Consider the following 22,667-nt stretch of genomic DNA (forward strand, 5'->3'; position numbering starts at 1 on the left):
TTCCATACATACCTTCCGGGGAGACCTCTTGATTTTATGTGATCTCTCTCTAGTATCTTCGAAACTATATTCTCGAAGGTCAACCAAGCTCCCCTCCTCCCTCTTTTACCACCCACTCATGCTTTATACATTTTTTAAGAATTTCTGTCTTAACACTAGACTTAATCGGTCTGACCCGCTGCATGCGGCATACAGTGTGATGCTGAAGAAAAACAATGAATTTCCTCAGCCTGTTCATTATGACGCACTATCAGTCATCCTTATTAAAACCACACTTCATAAAGTTTCATAATAATTCACTGTGATCGAGCGACGACCTCTCCAAATTGTCTCCTTTAATGTCAGTGTCAATTTTTTTGCTTTAAAAGTCGATAATTCGCGAAATGAAAGAGTAACTCGACGCAGGTAGGTACCTACTGCCGCATCTGATTGATTATACTCATTGACAGGCAATTTGTTGACAAGGAAGTATATATTTATGAAGTTTAAGGATTTTACTTAATATGCCAAAAAATAATTTTTGAAGCTATAAATAAAGTTGTCGAAAGTCCCGAAATAACTTTTAATAGTTAGCAGTTTCACTTTTTCCGGATTGTAGTGTAGAAGCTTAGTGTTCCGACACTGCGTTCATAGCTTTCCGCCCGTTTTTGAGGTGTTGCGTGTTGAGTGTACTTAATGGCAGAATGTAACTCAGGTTACTAAAAGAACGGGACTATTTTTAGTCACATTTTAATTCCCTAATTTTTTCCTTTGGACCTGACAAAAACCATGTGTGTAGAATACTAATATATTACGCTCAAAATAAGGAAGACAACCTTATTTTCTAGAAGATAAAGTCTAATTTTCAATAACAGAATCTCCGTCCTTTTATATTATATGGCGTATAATCTATTCAATTAATCTATAAAGACAACAGGGAATTTTGAACTTTAAAACGTAGGTGGAGGTTCGATTCTGAGTTGGGCAAAAGAAATCGCGGTTAGAATTGCGAATCCCTAATCGGATGTCCAGTTTAGTGGGACCATATGCTTTGTCGATTATAAAACAAAGTAATTTTTGCAATCTATTCTGTCTGTCTGCTTATTTATATACATATATCAATATAACTTCGGCGTTGAGTTACGCCACTCAAGACGTAATGTCTCCAGAATTCGGCGGAAAGTGAGGAACGGAAGTGTCTTAATGGTAATCGAGTGTAGATTATGTTCCCAGATTCCCCCTGCCCGTCCTGCTTTATGCGGGATTTAGCGGGATTAAAAAAAAAGTAAAACATAAATAGCAAATAATACAAGTGCAATCTCATGTATTTTTATTACGTTTTTATTTTACATTGAATGAAGAAATTTTAAATTAAACAGAACTGTTTATATCTTTATTGTAATAAAAAGTTTGAAAGCAGAGAAAATGTGAGCGAGTTTTCGAAATTTCTTATGAATATAAAAAAAGTGTTCCTAACATTAAAACATTATGTTTATAGTATGTTCGGTTCTATGGTAGACGTAGACAAAGTTGATTTTTTTTAACTTTATTTTGTATCCCATACATACCAGGTTAGAATAACCTGGGAAACTATTTTTAAGGCACTCTGTTCCCATTAAGATACTTCATGTGCAATATTTTTCTTTCATCTTCATATAGAATTATACATTTCAATAAAATATTTGTTTTTTAATGGACTTCTGTAAGAAAAGGAGGTTATTTCAAGTATTTTATACGGGACAGCATCTGGCTGTAAAAGTGGGGCTAAAATACCTTTTTCCATGTCCGCTCTCTTATCTCTAGAAAACAATTGTGCGACGAAACGCTCCGCCATCCAAGACGCAGTGTTTCGAGGGAAAAGGAGAACGGAGTGTCCTAACACTGATTTCTCTACCTAAAGCTGATAAAAATGCGACTTAAACTAAGAAAACCAAGTGATATATTCAACATTCGTACATTTTTCGATGACAGACACGCGTCAACACGACTTTTTTAGCTTTGAATGGTGTGACGTGTGCTAGATTGTTTATTAGATAAGTTATAATCTACATACATATTTGAATACCAAATTGTCGTCACAATGTGCTTATTTAATTTTAGTTTTTCCTAACTGTTGTAGGCGTGGCTTTTTGTACTAATGATGATTACAAACAGACGGATCTTAGGAATTAATTCATTTCTAATTAGTAGATTTTTCTTATATTTTTCGTGAATCTTTGCTAATCCTTGCTAATATTATAAAGAAGCTGAAGAGTTCGTTTGGTTGAACGAGCAAATCACAGGAACTGATAGTTCAAATTGAAAAAAATATTTTTATTTTATAGTCCATTTTTTATTTATAACCCATTTATAGAGAAATGCTAAAGCACAATTCTTAAGTATTTCCATTTTGCCCCGGAGGCAAAGCCGCAAGTAAAAGATAGTTTAACAATAATATTTTATATTTATCTATCACAACTTATATGCTGTTGGTACAGTTTGACAAACGGAAGGAAGTGATACTAAAAGGCGCGTCAATATAATAGCTGGTAGGCGTTAGTGACTCATATTCATATTTTTTGAGCCTCACTCAGTTTCCCCACATAGCAAAGTAGGCAGAGGGAACCTGGGAACCTGTTGTTAAGATACATTTCCGTACCCAACTTTTCGCCGAAGTATGGAGAATTCTCTCTTTCTTATGGAGTGGTAGAGCTCATCGTTATCTTGCTGCCAGATTGAGAAAACGAAAATTATTCCTTACCCCAAGTGGTAATTGAACCCACAACGTTAAGTGACGTTACGATATGACGATATATTATAATAATTATGAAATTTTATATTTGAAAGCGGGACCATTATCTACAATTGTTTTTAAAACAATGCTATCCCTATATGGAAGTCAGAGGCGTGCGTCTTTATTCGATTGTGTACTTTATATCATATTAAATATAAGATTTATTTTTGTATTTTAACGTTTATTGCAAAATGGCTAAATCTAAGATTTCTTCTATTGCGATGTGCGTAAATAATGAACACTTGTTTCTAATGAGTCATAGTTTATTTTCTATTTTTATTTTCAAATAATTAGTAGGTTTTATTCCCGGCTTGTGCTTGAAGTTCAATGGAAATAATTAAGGGAGTGTTCACAGTGTATTGCCGGTCAGGGTTCGATCTCGGTCCAATCATAGATTGTTACAGTATTCTTCTATGAGGAAAAATGAGAGCTATGGTTTCGGTCCAGTTCCAGTCTATCAACTACGATATTTCTCATACAAGAATTATATTAATTAATGAAGAATTATAATAAAGAAGAATACAGGACGTACCTCCTTGAGAGGATCTACCCTAAAAGTTGTGTATGACACATTCTAAGTGTCAGGTAGTTAAATTTGACTCTTTGCCCAAAAGGAACCTTAACACCGTATTACAAAATCCTCGTAAGAAATAAACAAAAGGTGTTACCAAATTATATACAATTAAATAATAATTATGAAATTCAATAAAAATGAATGAATCTTACATTCTCATGTGACGTAAGTTAAGATGAAATCTTTTAATTGTTACTCGTGTTAATATTGAGGCCACAGTGGTGTAGAGGCAGCGACGCGACGGTTGTAGGTTCGATTTTCACTCGGTCGAATGAATTGTATTTTCTCACTCTGGTATTCCCCAAACAAACGTAATAAGATGCAATGTTTGAAAGCGTTGAACGAAGTGTCTTATCACTAGGGTCTCTAGGCTCTGTAGGCTCTGCTTACAGTACAGTAAGGTTACCGTGTCGTGGCCGCTCTTAACTTGGCTTTCTGCACTTTTGCGCATTGTTTACGCATAAAAAAAGTCTCTGCGCATCCATATAGTAACATACCGTTAATTCCAGGCGGCCACAACTCGTCGGCCGTAATGTACATTGCTAAATAAATAAAAAAAGTCACAAAGTAAGTAGGTGTGAAAATGTTGTAATATATAATGTGACAATCTTAACATTTTATTTCCGTATTCGAACCTAGGCCACTGGTAATTAACAGCACGTTAATCTCCAGCCTACTTACCTATAAGGCGTTATTACCCAAAAAACCTTTATTTCATTAGTTATAAAGAATGATGAGAAATATGTACAATTGAATTCGTTTTAAGACTTCCGTAAGTAGTTACGTTTCGCTATGGCTTAGTCGCCACAATTAGCATTATAAGTGTAGATTCAAGTCCAGACGTCCTGTTAATATGAAAATATATTTTTATTTTAGTCATAAAAGCAAAGCATGGCATTATGATCCGCATAATTTGGTAGTGCGTGGGGAACGGAGGGTCCCTGAGATCTTCTATGTCTCTGTCTTTCTACCAAAGCGAAAACTTAAAAATACTTCTTTTCCTTAAGTAAGAATCGAACCCCCAAACGTCGCCTAAACAGTTAAACGTGCCACTGGGCCACGAAGATCTCATTGATTTTTTAATTTATATAACATATTTATTTCATTTGTTTGTCATACAAATAAAAAAAATGTGTTAAGCATCTTCCATTATGTCGCTGCGCCACAGTTGTTAACAATTTTAATAGTTATTTGCGTGTGAAAACACTTAAAGAAGATAATATCATCTTGAGTAAAAATGCTGTAACGAAATAATACTAAAAAGATATACATATAATATGACGCTTATTGTTCAATAGAAATGAATTTAATAGGTGACTGTAATAGTTGTGTGTTCAAATACTACGAGCTTATGTTTATATTTATTTATTTTTGTTTTCCCGATCTGTAGGGACAAAGCGTGGCATTGAGTTACGTAAATATCTATGTAGACAAAATGTAGAGTATCATATGAAATATCCAAAGTGCGATAAGAACATAAAATATACCTATAAGCAAACGAATACCGTCCAAGAGTCGCTAGTTCAAATCCCACTACGTTCAAATTTTATACGTTTTCTAAAATAGTATTTTTTTTCTAAGTGTGGAATAACACTTTAAAAATCTTTAAATATAATGTGCCGACATATCCAAATCCAAGTAAAACCAAAGCAAGTAATAAGTATAGCAGTATAATGATAGTTATTATATGAACGCTATTATGTATCTTCCTCATGCTATAACGCGTTGGGTAACGGCAGGTGTAGAGGGGACCAGTCCCTCGGTGGTAGGAAACCCATCCTTCCTAGTTTCTTATTGCGTTACGAAATGTATAACATTTATAAATTAACTTAAGGCTGTGACTATACGATGGTTGTGGGTTCGATCCCCAATCGAGGGAATTAATTTTTATTTCTTCGCTTTGGAGCCAAGGCTAATAGTCCGGCGTTGAGTTCCGCCACTCAACACGACTTTGAGAACATAGTATCGATGATACTAGAGGAAGGTCACGTAAAAACCATGAGAAGGTCCTGGAGAGCGTGTATGAGGTAGATGATAGTGGACGAGGCGAAAGAGGTCTTCTCTCTGTGGCTGTGGCTCTCGCTAGGGATAAAGCAAGAAGCTAAAAAAGAAGAAAAAAAAACTTTATCTATTATCCATTCCAATTACGCCAGAATAGAGTATAAAATTGAGATAAAACCATCAACGCGCAATCAATAGCGCATTTTTTGCAATACATTAATTACTACATACGAGAGCTGTAAGAAACTATGATTTTATCTCAATAACATGATTATTATTAAAAAAGTATGGTTGGCAAAAAAATGATAAATTTTTTATTAAATATTTTTAAGAAAAGAATTCTATAAAATTACTTTACTTTTATCATCTCTTAATTGTCTATTAAAAACATGATCTAACAGTTTAAAAATATATATTTATTTGAAACATAATAACTGACAGCGTGTGGTTGTAAATGCGATCATTTTTCTCTATATGTTAGACAACCGTACAGTTGAGTTCCACTTCTCAAAACTCCATATCACGAATCATCATAGCCGTAGGTTCCCATACTAGAAAAAGCGTGAACATAGTCTCCATAGTCATGACATTGCATATTTAAAAAAACGGTGATCAAAGAGTGATTTATCATTAGTTTTAACATGTAGAATTACATATAGATAAAGCTTAAATATAAAATAAAACACTTTTTTTGATAGTAAAACAATAAAAAAAAAACTTTTTGTTGCCGTCACCGATGAAATCATCCATCGCATTGTAACTAAAAATTAACAATAATTTGATATGTTTTTTGCTGACGGTACCGCAACAGAATACATTAATCACGCAGAAATCAATAAGCTTAGCCGGTCAGAGCGAGCCTTGACACGCTGAAGTCACCCGTGACTGTGAAACTAAACATTATATCTAATTATATCTAATTTGTAATATTTTTATAGACGCTATATGAGCACAGAGGGAATGCCTAATTGTGAGTGCGATGGTAGTGGGTTCAAATCGGTGTTGAGGGCCGAACTTAACACGTATTTGAAAATTAGGGGAAAAGTAGAGGTACATTAGGTTCCCTGTGTACCTCTTTGCTTGCTTGCCATGTTAATAAATTTTTTTTTTCTGTAATTTCAACCAAAATCATGAAAAAGAGGGTTGTCAGTTTATCATACATCACATATAATGATATTGTTGAAATCGGATGGCATCGAACCCACGACCGTGGAGAATAAAGGCGATGCAATAAAGGAAAATGAGTATAATTATACTTAACTTGTGACTTCGATCATTAGCAAAAAAGTTATTGCAAGTCATTTAGTTGATATAATAATTAAAGAAAGAAAAATTGGCAAAAAGTCATAAAACGAATAATTACGAACTTATTCTTAATGTTTATTGATTACACTTTCGCCATTATGCCATATGGTATATAATTTTGTATCTTGATTAAAAGTTGCGGAACTGTTAATGGAGGACAAGAATAATATAGGTAATTCCTTATGAAAATACAGATTGAATGTAGTTAAAATGTACTAAACATTTTAAACCTTTATATTATAAGGAAAAAGAAATTTCCCACGAAAAGTTGATTTGATATTTACTATTTTTAAAGCTTAAGTCGACATCACCTAAGGCGTACTTTCGTTGGATGATTAGAATCTTGTGATTATATGATTATATTATATAAATCTATCTTTATCGATCGTTATATTAACAGACCAAGGTCGCTATATCTGGTAGCGAAAGTTCAATTATATTTATGATTTAAATTATAGTTGTTAAATATTTATTGATAAGCTCAGCAGTCGAGGTTTAGTGGAACAGTGTCTGACTCGAACGTTAGTTATAAGTTCGATTTTAATGAGGTAAATTAATTTCCTTTGTCCTCTCTGAAAAATCTAAAGAACAGTGTTGAGTGTCACAGTTTGGATGGCAAATGGTTTTGCTTATATTTGAAGTAATTAATTAAAAAAAAACAATAATCTAGTATAATGTAGTTGAAATTTGAAAAGTATTCTAGACAATATAAAAACTTCTTAAGCTTTTAAATTTGAAATATGTTTATTAGAAAACTTTTCATAAGTGTGAAATTTCCGATGACTAAGTTGAATGTGAACGCTCGTATAAATTATATTACTTAATAATGATTTGTTTTAGCCTCAGGTATAATTTTTACAATATTGAAGCTCAATAGCGATTAAAGTTAGAAAGTTATTGGAATGAAAAGTTGTATATTATTTCATCGCTTCGTTTCTCTGTTTAACATTTTTATAATAGAATGCAATTAAGGAAACTTTTCAATTTTATAATTGATATCCATTTTCATAGTTAAAGCTCAAAGATCATTTATGTATATTAGAAAGTAAAATGACCCCAAAATTAGTCCTTGTTGCACACCAAAGATTATTATCTATACTAATATAATAAAGCGGAAGAGTTTGTTTGTTTGTTTGTTTGTTTGTTTGTTTGTTTGTTTGAACGCTAAGATGTCTGGATCTACTGGTCCGATTTACTTTGTTTTTGTTTTGTATGAAAGCTGCATTCTTCAGAAGTGCTATAGGCTATATAACATTACATTATACATATAAACTAATATATTTTAAAGTACTTTCTAATTTGACATGCAATTTATTCTCCCATGTTAATAACAACCGTCGCGTCGCTACGCAACCGTTACCGCAACATTTTGATATTCATCCTTATGAAAATAAATATAATAGTCACTTTTAGCATTTTATCTAGATTGAAATTATAGTTTACTGTATAACATACTAATAAATAATTAAGGAGATGTCAATGATTTGAAATGACCTAGCCTACGGGCGGCACAGTATGACCGACGCGAAAATATTCTTATAGTCCAAGCAGGCGTAGCCGCGTCCGGGTCCACTAGTTATTATTATACATAATACCAAATGTCATGTTGCATATGTAGATGAGATTTTTTATAATATATTCACACATTTTTAAATATAGTATAGTAATATATTTGCTGTAGATTGATATATAAAGTATACATATATAAGTAGTATATAATAGAAATCCTTTTGCAATGCCCTTAGGACTTACGACAAAGTGGAGGTCGTACGACTTGACCCGCATATTGTTATAGCAAATTACGGACTCACGACTTTAGAACACGACCATCGAGGATCTTGTTCTAATCAAAATCCATATTATATACAATGAAGGTATGCAAGAAGTGATAACGTGATGTAGAGCTGCTAGAGCTGCTAGAGACCTTTGGTGGGTATAGGGAAAAATAGGGATGAAAATTATTAGGCATGGCGGTTGATTTTAAATATGTTGGTCGTAAGTTCGATTTTCACTTCACGATATGTATTATTTCCTCATAAGCCTCATTTTGTGAAGATTTTTCTAATTACCGATGTAATTAGAGAAAATAACTTTTATCAACTACATGCAATACCATCTATGTATATAATACAAAAAAAAAATGAAGTAATATTTGAATAAGCATAAATTAATTAATGTATTTAAAAATAAACTTTTTCTCGCAAAGATATCGAACCCGTAATGACCACGCGTTTCGTAGACGATATGCCTCCAAGATTGAGATTGAGAGAAGAGAAAATTGTGCCAAAATGTTATTGATAGAATATTTTTCATTCAATGGAACAATATATTTTATTTACATATAAATAATGTATTCCGCATATAGATAGAGTATGCAGAAAGAACCTAGTGCTACGACACTCTGTCCTTCACTTGCCCCCCCACATTCGAGACATTTTATATTGAGTGACGGAACTTAACCCAGAACTTTATCTCACCAGAACAAGAAAATGAAAATAATGAATAATGTATATATATAAAAATCTACATAATACGTCCTGATGTTTGCGTCTCATTTTGACGTGGAATGCTCATGAAAAAAAAGTTATCGAATATAAACTTCTCTTAATTGATGTCTTGAGAATATCCATAAGAATGCCTCTCAACACGTAAATATATTGAGGTCTTTTATAGTAGAAACATTCGAAATATTTCGACCACACACAAAAATGCTTTTTGTCTGATATATTAATTAACGACGCGTTAAATAACCTTTCTGGTAATACAAATACAAGGCTTATATTTGGTTAAAGATATGCAGGTTCTTTATAATGTATTCGACGTTTTAATACTTTATATGCAGGTATTTATTGAAAAATTTAATTTCCGCATGTATTTTGAGGAAATATCTAGTTTTTAGGTTGTGGATTTGAATCCATGTTCATTGGGAACAATGCCTTGACTTCCTTGCTTTGTATTGATCGAATGTGGTTTTTTTTTGTTAAAAAGATCTAAAGGCTGCCCAGCTGTATACTGGTTTTGCGATCTTTTGCCTTCTTTTTCTGAAAATAAAAAAACAAAACAATAATATTATATTTAAAAAAATAAATAAATACACAATAAAACAGCATCACTTTTTATTCCGCACAGCAGAGTAGTTAGAAGGAAGTTAGGGTTAGGGCACTTCGTTCCCCAGCCTAATTTTTTGACCATTGCCCGTTGAGTTGCGGAGCTTAACGCCGTGCTTTCTCTACAAGAGCGCGGAAGTAAAATTTAAATTCTTCCTATCCCACTGTGCCATCAGCCTCAATGAATTCTAATTAAATAAATTCTATTATTTTCTTTAAATTATAAAATTTAATATATCTTCAAGCTTATCTATACATCTATCCATAAAAACATTCAAATATACACACAACCTATGCTGTTACCTCCACCGGAAATCGAACTCACGACATCCGGTTTACTACTTCCGTTGCGCCATATACTTCCATGTTGTTAGTGAAAAAAATAATATCTCACCAGTCTTATATAAAATCAACAGTAAATTAGGGGAAAAAAAAGAAATTAAAAAAAAATTAAGGGCAAAAAATTGATTTTACGTTACATTTATCTCAACAATTAAAAAAAGGCAGAGAAGTAGGCAGAGAGAACCTGGAAACCTAGTGTTGAGATACTCCATTCCCATCAAGACACTTCCGTTTCCCACGTTCCGCCGAATCCTAGAGGTATTGTGTGTTGAGGGACGGAACGTCCCGCTTTGCCTCGTTACCAAAGCGAGGAAGGAAAACTATTACATTTGTCATTCCCCCGAGTTTGAATCGAACCTGCAACCGTTTATTAAATAAAATAATTAATCGAATGTCCATTTCAAACATATCTCTATCATATTAACTAGTGCGGCACTGAGGCCGGCGCCTACGCAGCACACGCCCGCGGCCGACCTCGGCTGATTTTTAACATGACAAATACTTGTTTAAGTAAATAGTTGTTATCTATAGTAGTTTGGTAGAAATGGTAATTATGTTAAGGTGGTTGCCGGTTCGCATTTAATTGGCAGGACCTCTTTATAAGTGGAAGTGTTAAAAAAATAAGTTAAGTTAAATAAAATCGGCTTCACCTGTATACCGCACAAGGTATTGACCTTGTTTGGTCTATCTAGGTCAAAATTACGATTACTAATAATCGTAAAAAATTGCAACAAAAAAGTCAATTTTCTCAAAAAATACTTAAACAAACTATCAATTTTTTTTACCATTCTACAAATTATGTCACATTGCTACTAAAAATAATAATACGTGGTGGTGTAACGGTACAGTGATTGGACTGTAAAAGCATTCATTGGTTGTGAGTTCGATTTTCATTCGAGGGAATGATCTATTTTCCTTTCTCCAATCTACTAACAAGGCAGAGGGCGGCGTCAAGTTCCACTGCTCACACAATGTCTTATTAATTGGGCGGTGCGTGGGGTACAGAGTGTTCCCCCGCCTATCTTGCTATAAGCGGGATTCAGCGTGAAGCGTGTGATCTTTTACAATTAAAAAAATGTATATTAACCTATAAGTTATGAGGCAACATAAAATACTTTTTTTAAGTAAAGTCCCATAATAATCGTAATGTTACAATGAAATATAAATTAAAACGTTATTTGGGGCATTATGCAAGAGATACGTATCTTTTTAACAACTTCTTTAACAATACACTTGTATATAATAATAATTGTTTATCCGTTTGTTTGTTACAGGTAAGCTGATTTTAGACGATTTTGAGGGATTTTGGTAAGCTGATATGGGGGGATTTTTATGAAGTTTTGAGTTTTGAAGCCTAAATCTAAAAACGCCTTAAAAAGGCTAGGTATAGCTAGCATTTAGAAGCCTGTACTTTGTTCTTAATATTTTATATGTCTTTAAATGTATTATTTAAACATAGCAAGATAAAAAGGTTTTTTTTGGAAACTGTCGAAAAATTTTTGTACATGAAAACATATACTATGCTAAGCGCGATTGTTTTGGGTTCGATTCCCTCTTATAGTGGATGTATTTAAATTATTTTCATTTCTCTGGTCAGATCGACAAACTGTGGCGTTCAGTTCCACTATATAACACGTGATTGAAAAAAATTCAAAACTTGTTTACCTTGTTTTTGCGAGAGAAAAAGAATAGACTTTTTATTATCTATATTTGAAATCACTCCGTTCTTCACAAATATTCTACTTTCACTACAAACAGTATTTCAGTATGCAACTAGTATCGAAGTAAACGGGATCCAGGCTAACATCGTAAAATACCAAATAATATTACGCGATAAAACACTCGCGGTTTATATCTGATTTTGTATTTTATTATGCAATACTTTATGTGCAATGATATTTTAAAACCTTTAGTAATAGGTAATAGGTGCTGCCATGTGTGGATTCTATTCCCATTTGGGGTAAATCTATATAAGTTTTTATTAGCTTCACATTGTAGCAGGGTAAACAGTTTCCCCGACGTAATAAGCGAAAAATTAAAGTTACTAATAAAAAAGCGTGCTTAGTAAAAGGCCAGCAACGGACCAGTAGCTCCTCTGGTATTAGACGGGGTCGTAAAGCCGAAAAGCTCGAGTCAACATCGACCTCCAATTTTTGTACGGAACCCTCGGTGGGCAAGCCAGACTCGAGCTTGTCGGTTTTTTAATTACTTTTACTCACTATAAATAGGCGTGTTCTTTAAATGATTCAGTTGTTGAGTCAGAGCGAATTACGAGTACTAGAAGGTTAATGTTTTAACGGAAATATGTAATCTTTGAAAAACATGAAAATTTTGTACGAGCCTTGGGTGTGACATACTAAGATAGTGGAATTCCATTTCCGTAAGGTGTTTCACATATTTGTCATACATACTTATTTTTATGTATTAAAAAAAATTAATCAACTTCACGCTGTATCCCGCACTTGGCAGGTAGGCAGAGGGAACATATTACTAAAACACTCCCACTTTTCTGCTGAATTTTTTGAGGCATTACGTGTTGAGTGGCGGAACTCAACACCGGGTATTTGCGTTAATGCCAGAACGAACAAATGCAAATATTAATAAATAATAATTCATTCCCGCAAGTGGGGATCGAACCCACAACCAGCCGCGTTTACATTCTCATTTTGTGCCATGAATGGCTTAAAAAAATAAAAACAATTTCGATATTACTATTAATAGTACACAGTATCTATTAATAGTTTAAAGATGACGCATTCCAATTAACAGAGTTGTCTGTGAAGGTGAGTAACAATTACACCGTTAATTGTGGCCAAATATGTCTTTTGTTTGTTTAGCTATTGAGAGTTTGTGTTTTTATTGTAATGGTGTGACAGGTTCGCTAGAAATATTTCCTGCAACATAAAAAGGTGGAACGCGCTGTTGTGTTTCGCCACTCAATAGGCAATGCGTTTAGAATTCACCGGAATGTAGGGAAGTGTCTTGAAGAGAACTGAGTGTCGTAACACTAAGCAACCAGTGTGAAATAAATTGACGTGTCATAGTGCAATAGTGTTTGCTGTGAAAGTGATAGTTATGGGTTCGGTTTTATTTGAGTAATGAAGTGTGGGCTTAAGTTTTGCGTATTAACACACATCAACGAACGTCTTGAATATGGTTTAAAAGTTGAGAAAGGAGTGTACTAATACCAGTTTCTATGTATATCGTAGAGGGTATCTTTTCCGAATATCCTACTAATATTATAAACGTGAAAGTTAATGGATGTTAAGCAAATTTAGATGAAGCTTTACAGTAATATATAGAATCATATAGAATCATCAATCTTAAATATCAAAATAACACATAGGTTACTATTTATGTAAAGATTTAACAATAAGTTTAGGCGGGCGAAGCCGCGTGTACGTCACTACTTAGAAAATGTAATATGGTATAAATTTTTATTTTACTATAGCTACTATAGAAACGTAGCAAGTACCGACGGAAATCACAGCTTACATACAGTGTTAAGCAAGTTGACTTCCTTTTATTGTCCTACCATTATTATACTCGTACCTACTATATGTAGTAAGTGGGTTGTATCCGGTAAGAAAATACTTCGCCATAGTAGCACCATGACATGTTTAGATAATAATATAAAAAAACCCATGAAATTATGGTGTTATTAAGCAACGATTGTGATGCATTGTTGTTTTAGTTTCCCGCAGTATCCCGCAAATAGCAGGAAAGGTAGAAATTTTTTTATAAATATTGCGTGTTGAGTCATGAGTTGTGGTACTCAACGCCGTGCTTTGTCTCCTATAGCCAGAAATTAAAAACAATTCATTCCTCATGTGTGAGCTCGAACCTACATCCATGACGTTTGAAGTCAACCGCTTTTTTTTCTAAACATAGATATACGTAACTTATTACTTATCCATATTATGTACTAGTATGCTCTTTATCAAAAATAAAAATATATTAAATTAAATACACATTCCCCTAACGGGAATAGAACGCGTAACTATCGAGCCTAATTTTACTAAGTAACTTATAGCGACATCAAAACAATTAGTTAGTGCATACAAACAGACAAATCACAGAAACCATTAAATAAATCTATGTCCAGATTACGATATCGCATAATTCAATAAGGAGTAGTCATTTATAACGCAACTATAATAGTGGCGTGGAATGTTAATGTTAGCAAACGGTACTGGTCGCTAGTTTGAAGTAAAATTACTTTTTTTACTTTAATGCTGTATCCTGCATAAAGTACAGGGAATCTGACTGTAAACTCGATGGCAGTGGGTGCGATTCTCACTTGGGGAATTAATTATTTTAATAATTTCGCTGTGATAACAAGACAATACGCGGCGTTGATTTCTGCCACTCAACACGCGTTGTCCCGAAAATTAAGCATAACATGGGGAACCTGTCACTTAAATATATAAATAAAGTAAATACTAAAAAAATAAAAAATGAATCTATGTCCTTTATTACTAATACTAGTTCCTGCTAAAATAGTCACTGCCCACACTAACACTCGTATCAAATATTATGAAATTGATATCTCAAATATACAATATTCAATTACAGAAGTTAATGCTTGAATTGATCTTTAGAAATGTCAACTTTGTTGAAATAAATCTTAAGAAATTATAATTTACCTCCTTTATATTGTTAGTTAGAATATAACAGCATCTGAATGTAAGTACGATGGTTGTGGATTTGATCCCAATTGAGGGATAAAAATATTTTCGTTCTCTCGCCCTTGTACCAAGATAAATCGCGGCGTTGGGTTCCGCCATTTCACACTCAATATCTGTACACAGAAAATGAGGGACGAAGTGTCCCCACTATAATATTATTAAGAGTTTATCTCATTTAAAACAAGCGCCATAAGAGAATAGAGGTCGGTCGTGAGAATCCTCGCCAATTACTTGAGGTCACAGATCAAATCGCATTTGACAAAACGTAGCGATATGTGGTAACCATAAGTTTTTAAATATAAAGGAAATTAAATTTTAGTTTATCAGAGGAAACCTAAGAACCTGAAGACGGTCCTTTCCCATTAAGATTTTTCCGACGAATCCTGGAGGCATTGAGTGTTGAGTGGCAGAACTCAACACCGCGCTCTACCTTATGTAGTAGAGCGAGGAAATGAAAATTTTAATTGATTTTTGAGGAGGAAATGAGGCTAAAATAAATCAAAAGTTTGTTTGGTTGAAGTTTGAAGTTAAACACGCTAATCTAAGAAACTACTTATCCAAATTCTAAAAGTCTATTCTTCTTTTAGTGTTGGATTGACAATTTCAAATATAATTCCATATAAGGAAATTCCATATATAAAGTATATTATATTACGTCGATAGGTTTGATATGACCTACGGCTTCTGCTATCAGAGTTACCTCCTGCACTTAGTATGTGTATCTGTCATACACAAGTCTCAGTTTCTACCATGTGACACAAGCAAAACCACAAGTTAATGTTAGTATAATATAACATAATAAATACATAATAATTTCCATATAAACATAAACATGGTATCTGTATAATAATCTCAGCAATCACGATCAACCGGCGGCGTTCTACAAAGTGAAGTAATTGTGATGCGCCGGCGCATAGCGCAGGGCTGCCAACGTATTTTATGTTTTATTTAATCTGTATATCTTTACTTATATTATAAATACTATGTAAAAAGTTTGTATGGCTGAGGGCGCTCGTTTCAGGAACTTTTCAAGTTGCAAGTAAAAGCTAGTTACATTAGAATATATACATCATCGCTATAAGTTTCCGCAACTTAATATGTTAAGATTTGGCGAAAAATGGGCAACGGAGAGATTTAACTTTTTTTCTGTCCCTCAAGTCCTCAACGTACAATGCCATGAGAACTCGGCAGAAAGTGGGGAACGGAAATGTCATCATAGAAAAGTGTGCCTTAACACTGGGTTCTCGGGTTCCCATTGTCTACCCTACTATATACGAGATACAGCGTGAAGAAAAAAATAAAAAAATATATAAGCTTCTCATCCCTCTATAAAATACTCTGTAACTTAATTATTCATTGAAGCAATCTCTTGTCAATAATCGTCATACATTTTATCGGTTGATTTCTTCCCACATCACTGGTTTTGTGCGCTCGTGCGGCTCGCATCTGGCAGTTAGCACCTTGTCGCGTTGAACAATCAAAATATTGTTTGTGTTTTGTAAATGGATTTATTATGTCTTAGTTTGATATGGTTCTATTTAATTTAAGCTTAAATTTTTCGTCATAGCCCAATGTCTGTCTGTAAACGTGATGGTTATGGGTTCGAGTCGAACAGGATTGCTCGTGGGAATTATTTTCATTTCTAGTTGAGCCTTGTGCTCCGCCGCTCAATAAGCAACGTTTCGAATATGATATTTGGCGGTGCTTGGGAAACAGATAGTGTTTTCACACTAGGTTGTTTTTACGGATTTTATCCCGGAAAGTAATCCTGCCTTACGCTTATAGCTCGGGAAGAAGAGCGTAAATCCGAAAAAAAAAAACTATAATTCTAGAGTAAAATTTAGTAATAATAAAAACAATGATTAATATACTTTTACATCGAGACTATTTGGTTATAATATTTCATCTACTATGTCAGTTGCGATGGTGGTGTAATGGTCAGCATAGTTGCCTTCCAAGCAGTTGATCCGGGTTCGATTCCCGGCCATCGCACATTTTGCTTTTTATTATTTTTTTTATTTTTAATTTTAGTGGTTTTTTTGTAAGTATATAATAAGCTATTTTAATTTTAATTAAAAATATTATTAACTAAAACTATTTTTAGTAGCTAAACAAAACTTTTTTAGTTAAATAGTAAATGATGGCACAGTGAAATAATATCTGACTGTAGACGCAATTGTTCTAGATTCGATTTCTACTCGGGATAATATTAAAATTTTATTTAAATTAATAATGATCTCTAAAATGATGTAAACAATCTCAAAATTTTCTCCGAACTTTTTCCGGAATTTGATAACTCATTAAAAATAGGAAATAAATCAATGTTAAAGAAAAATAAATAAAAACTAGTGGCCACTTGAATTTTCATTGGAATTTTCTTAGTGTTTCCGTACACTTCCCCAAGTAGCCTAAGGATAAATAACTACACGCTTAATATAGTAGTCAGGCTGTAAATAGTGTTGAGACACTCCATTCCTCATTTTCCGCCAAATTTTTCAAGACATTACAGATTACATTTCAATACCAGAACTTATCGCCGCATTTTGGGTTGTTATCTAATAAGATAAGAAAATAATTTATTTTCTCAAATGGGAATCGAACTCATAACTGCAGCGCTTACGATCACGTTATACTACAATGGCCACTTAAAACATAAATTTTAATAAGTTAGCGACTACAATTTTCAATTACTCTGTGACATTACCATATATGGAAGCGTTAAAGTCAAGAGGTTTATCGAAATTCCTTATTCTGGTATAATTGAGTGTTCGAAATGGAAATATCTTTAAGGTAATTGGTAGTGGAAAGGTAATTTTTTTACTTTGTATACGGGTTCGATTCCTACCTAGAGCTATTATTACATATTTTTTTATATTTTTCATTTTATAAGTTTACTTTAGGAAACTTACTCTAAAGGTAAGTATACCTATTTTAATAATTATTTAATACAATAAAAGTAAATACAAAAATGATACGAATGCTATATTATATCTTTTAATTAAAACAGCTGAATCAATATAAAATTATTTTCATACAAATAATTGTTATCTAAAAATTAAAAAGGCAATATCGAACGAAGTGACTTAGTAACTATCCTATCTCTTACTTTTTTAATGTAAGACAAGCGTCCCTGTTTTGTCTACCTTGCGGTGTTTAATTCCGCAACAACATGAGTAATTATCTCGTCCTCCCAAACACCACAAATAAAATATATCACCGCAATATTTACAAAAAACATATTAAACACACGTACGGAAAAACATATTTTTTAAATATATAAAAAAACATTATATTTGACTAACCTGGAAGTCGTTACTATGACCATATAAGGGCTGACTGACTCAAGGCCCCAGCCTCACCGTGACTGGGGTGACTGACTTACAAAACTGATTTAAAACGTTGATTACTTACACCCAGAGAGGAAGTGATGAATGAAACAAATTAAGTATAAATGAACAGGATTTTTTTACCATATATGGTGGTAAGGTAAATTGTTGACTTTAATATTATTATGTTGACGCCAATGAGGCGCGTGCGTTGGATATAAATTGCTGATAATATTTTTTTTATGATCACGCTGTACACAGTAGGGTAGGCAGAGGGAACCTACTCAACCTACCTAGTAAATTTCAACTTTCTATGTCCGATAGTTTCGTCTGTCCGTCGTCTGTCAATCACTCAGTAAAGGAAGAGTTTTATGTATATAGATGTATGTATGTCAAATTTAAAATAACAAATGGAACATATATTGACAAGTTAATAGAATATTTAAACCCGGATGCTATAAATGCAGATAAATGCTGTAGTAGCCGTGACTCCTTATGTAATGTTAATGAGATAATGAGATCTGCTTATTACGTGTAATTGGATGAATTCACTTTGTAAATAATTGAGAACAGCTTCCCACTGTATCCCGCTTACAGCAAATAGGTCCTAGTAGTGTCAAGGCACTCCGTTCTTACCTTTCCGACCGGATTCGAGTCACTGTGTATTGCTTTCTTTATAAGAGTGGGGAAAATCACGATAATCGAAGAGAAAAACAGTATATTTTGTTTCGCATGGCTGTGTGACAGTTCCCACTTTTCGTTCAAGACTTTGCGAGTTGAATAGCAGAACAATCGACACGCAATGCCTGTAGAATTCGGCGGAAAGTGAAGAACGGAAGTGCCTTAACACTAGGTTCCCGGGTTCCCTCTGCCCCCTGCTATTTGTGAGATATTCAGATGCTGTCCCACTCCACCACGGTGGCCTCAATTATTATGATTAATGACAATAATAAATCAGGAAGTTGTCAAGATCAATTAAAGTGTACAAATAGCTAGAAACAAGGAATTACCAAATTTGGTGTTCCGTAGAGTTAGTCAGTACTCAAGTACCTACTATAGTTGTAGTAGTCATCGAGATAATATCTCGAGGTAATGCCGGTTGAACCCTAAAAGGAACTAAGGTCACGTTGCGAGGTCCCTTCAGGTCATCTGTTAGATATTTTCGCAAATGCTTGGATTTTTTCTTATTTTTTATTATTTTTTCATATTTTGCCTTTGGATATTGCTGACTAGAGTTAACCGAGTGTTAAGGCACTCCGTTCCCATTAATCTTCTTTCCGCCGAATTCTGGAGGCATTGCCTGTTGATTCTATAATTTTATTCTGTTCATGAACAATCCCTCCACTGGGAATTGAACCGACAGTACATTCATTTGTATATTATAAATCGACAGTTAAGTTTCTATCATTTATAAAACGAAAATCGGTCATTGATATTAAGGTAGAGTCAGTTTCATTATAGATTATCATTAGATGGTGTCTTGTGATGTCCCTTGAGGAATGGACTGATTGTGAACTTGAGGATTTATTAAACCGAAGGATTTTATTTGCGAATAGTACATATTTTTTTATGTTTAAACTCGATTTTTTTTACTGAGTAGTAATATTATGAAAGTTTCACCGTAGAAGAGATTAGTCGTCACTCGTAGCGCAGAGGTACAGGTGTGTAAGTGCGACAGGTTGTAGGTTCGATACCCATTCGATGAAATATTTAATATTTTAATTTCCTCGCTCTAGCACTGAGGTGAGCGAGCGCGGCGTTGAGTTTCGATACTCGACACGCTATAGGTACCTGCAAAATAACATTTCTGTAACTGGAATGTGAACTTGTAACCACTGTATTCAACAAGTCTCTCCCGTAACCTGACCACATTGACGTTAACTCATACATTATTTAATTAAAATAATGTTAATTAATCGTATCTACAATGATTTGCTTAGATTCCTAATGAACAATTAATTCGCGACACGATTCAAAGGTGTTCTTTTATATTCATGTTGTCATCCACTTACACTGTTTTCTCTCTCCACAGTCTGCTATAGGTTTGGGAGAGGGAAACCAGTGTTAAGACACTCTGTTCCCCACTTTCCAGCCAATTTTTCGAATTTGCGTTGAGTGGTCGGAGCCGTCGAACTAAACGCCGCGCCTCTTGTTGTTAGCGAGCAAGGAAATTAAAATAATTAATTCCTACTACTGGGAATCGAACCCACAAACATCATGTTTACATCTAGACGTTGTATTCTTCTTACATATAATCAACAATTAAATCGCAGCACGCTTTAAAAGTCATTACACGATGTGGTGTTACCTTCAGTGGTGTTGTTATCTTGGGCGATTTATTTTGCATAGTGATTATACGCAGGAACACAGTGTATGACGTGACGTGACGTGACATGACATGACGTACTGTAAACACGACGGTTGTGGGTTCTTTTCCCATTCGGGGGAATTTATTATTATAACTTTCTCGCTTTGGTAACATGGTAAAACGATGAACATTATATTCTTTACACGGAGTACAACTACTCTGCTATATGCCGATTTCAACGTACAGCTCAACCAAAATATAACAGGAACGGAATATTTTAAAAGTATTATTCATGTTTCCGTTCTGATACCAAGGCAAAAGCTCGGCGTTAGGATCCGCCCTTCAACACGCAGTGCCTCGAAAATTCACCGGAAAATGGAGAATGAAGTATAACTTAACACTAGGTTCCCTTTGCCTACCCTACTGTGTGCGGTATATAGCGTGTATATCTGTATATACTCGTATGTATAAAGCAAGCCGGTATCGCACGAAACACAAATCGAGAACAAAGTTCGACAACCGATGCGACGGTACCAGTTTTTTATTTCGGCGAATCTTATTTTACTTCAAGGTCGATCGATTTTGAATCATTTTATTTTATTATATAATAATATATTATATATACAATTGCAACCCAAGAAGAGAAAAACATAATTTGTATTATATTATGTGTGTCCTAACCGTAACGTCAGTGTCTCGAATGGAGTGTCTCAACACTTGTGAGAAGGTTTCCTCTGCTAGCGCTACTGTGTGCGGGATACAGCGTGAAGCTAAAGAAAACTTAACCCGCTGATTTATGCCATTGGACATTCAATGCCCCGAAAATTAGAATCTAAAGTAGAGGTTTTAACATAGGAATAATTCTCACTAGTGGAAATAAAATATTTATTTAAAGCTATATTTTCTTCGCTCTGGCACCAGGGCAAAAAGCCCAGCGTTGAGTTTCGCTTCTCAAGACGCAATGACTCCAGTATCCAGCAGAAAATGAAGAACGTAGTGTCCTAACACTAGGTTCCCTCTGCTTACCCCGCTTTATGGATGATACAGCGTGAAGCTGATAAATATACTATTTAAATAAATAAATAAAAAAACACGAGTCCATCTATTCGTCCTCCAAAACGAAAATCTAACCGTAACGAATCAATTATTCAATAGTTTCGCTAAATTCACGCTAAACGGCCATTACGCGAATTATATAAAACATTGGAATTGCCTTGACGTTCAGAATTTATAATAATAAGGAAAAATAACGCCCAAGTGGCGCAGTTACACTGTTAACGATGGTTGTGGGTTGGAACCCACTCGGGGTAATGGTTACCTATATTTATGAGTTTTTGGAGTTGAGTTCTGTGAAATGTTTGAAGTGGATCTTAAAGAAGAGAATTGAGTGTCTTGACATTACATTATCCTTGTTCGTCCTGGTATGTGAAAAAAAGTATAATTCTAAAGTTTTTTTAAGTTTCCGCTGTATCCTGCATATAGCAGGGTAGATATAGAGACCGTGATAACATAGTGTTGCGACACTCCGTTCCAATTAAGACACTTACGTTCCGCTTTCCGCCGAATCTTGAGGCATTGTGTATTGAGGCATTATTTTTATTGAGGTTACCAAAGCAAGGACGTGAAAATTTAAATATTTAATTCCCCAAATGGGATTGGAACCCACTACCGTCGTTTCTATGTCTAGACATATCTAGTACTTAGGTATATATTGTTATAATTCAAGCATCATACACACCCTGGCGTCAAGTATCCGCTATAATAAGTACTCGTACTTGCAGCTATTATCATTTATAGAGGCAGGCATCGATTGTGAATTTAAATTAAATCCAGATCTAGGCTTTGTTTTACTTCCTGTTCATATGAGTAAGTACTGTGGGCTATGGTAGTGGGATCTAATTCTGGGACACTATAAAAAAAATCTGTTAGAAAACAGTTAAATATTTATAGTGATTTGTCACTATGTCTTCATATGACATCATACTTTCATAATCTTATTTTATTTCTCCTCCGTTGTAGGAAATCGTGGAGTTCTGGTTGAATAATGCACAATCAAAAAGTTGTATAGTGGTGTCCACGACTGTAGAGTGTCTTAACACTAAATTCTGTTAACACTAAGTTAGTGACTAACTTTTATTGTAACATATATTCATTATTTTATTTTTGAGGCCGTCGTGTCGCAGAGTAGTTTGATTGCAAGCATGAGGGTTGCGGGTTCAATTTTTACTTGAGAGAATGATTAACTTTAATTTCTTAATTCTAGT

General features: G+C 34.1%; 1 protein-coding gene and 1 non-coding gene across 3 annotated transcripts in view; both read left to right on the top strand.

Moving 5' to 3' along the window:
• pigs (GAS2-like protein pickled eggs) overlaps positions 1-22,667 on the top strand; it is a 96,065-nt gene that overhangs the window by 59,406 nt on the left and 13,992 nt on the right. The window lies entirely within an intron of this gene.
• On the top strand, positions 16,690-16,761 carry TRNAG-UCC (transfer RNA glycine (anticodon UCC)). Its single transcript has one exon. It is a non-coding gene; the product is annotated as a tRNA-Gly (tRNA).

This window comes from Heliconius melpomene, chromosome 2, assembly GCF_056956725.1.
Source record: "Heliconius melpomene rosina isolate 202511_hmr_F chromosome 2, ASM5695672v1, whole genome shotgun sequence".
NCBI lineage: Eukaryota > Metazoa > Arthropoda > Insecta > Lepidoptera > Nymphalidae > Heliconius > Heliconius melpomene.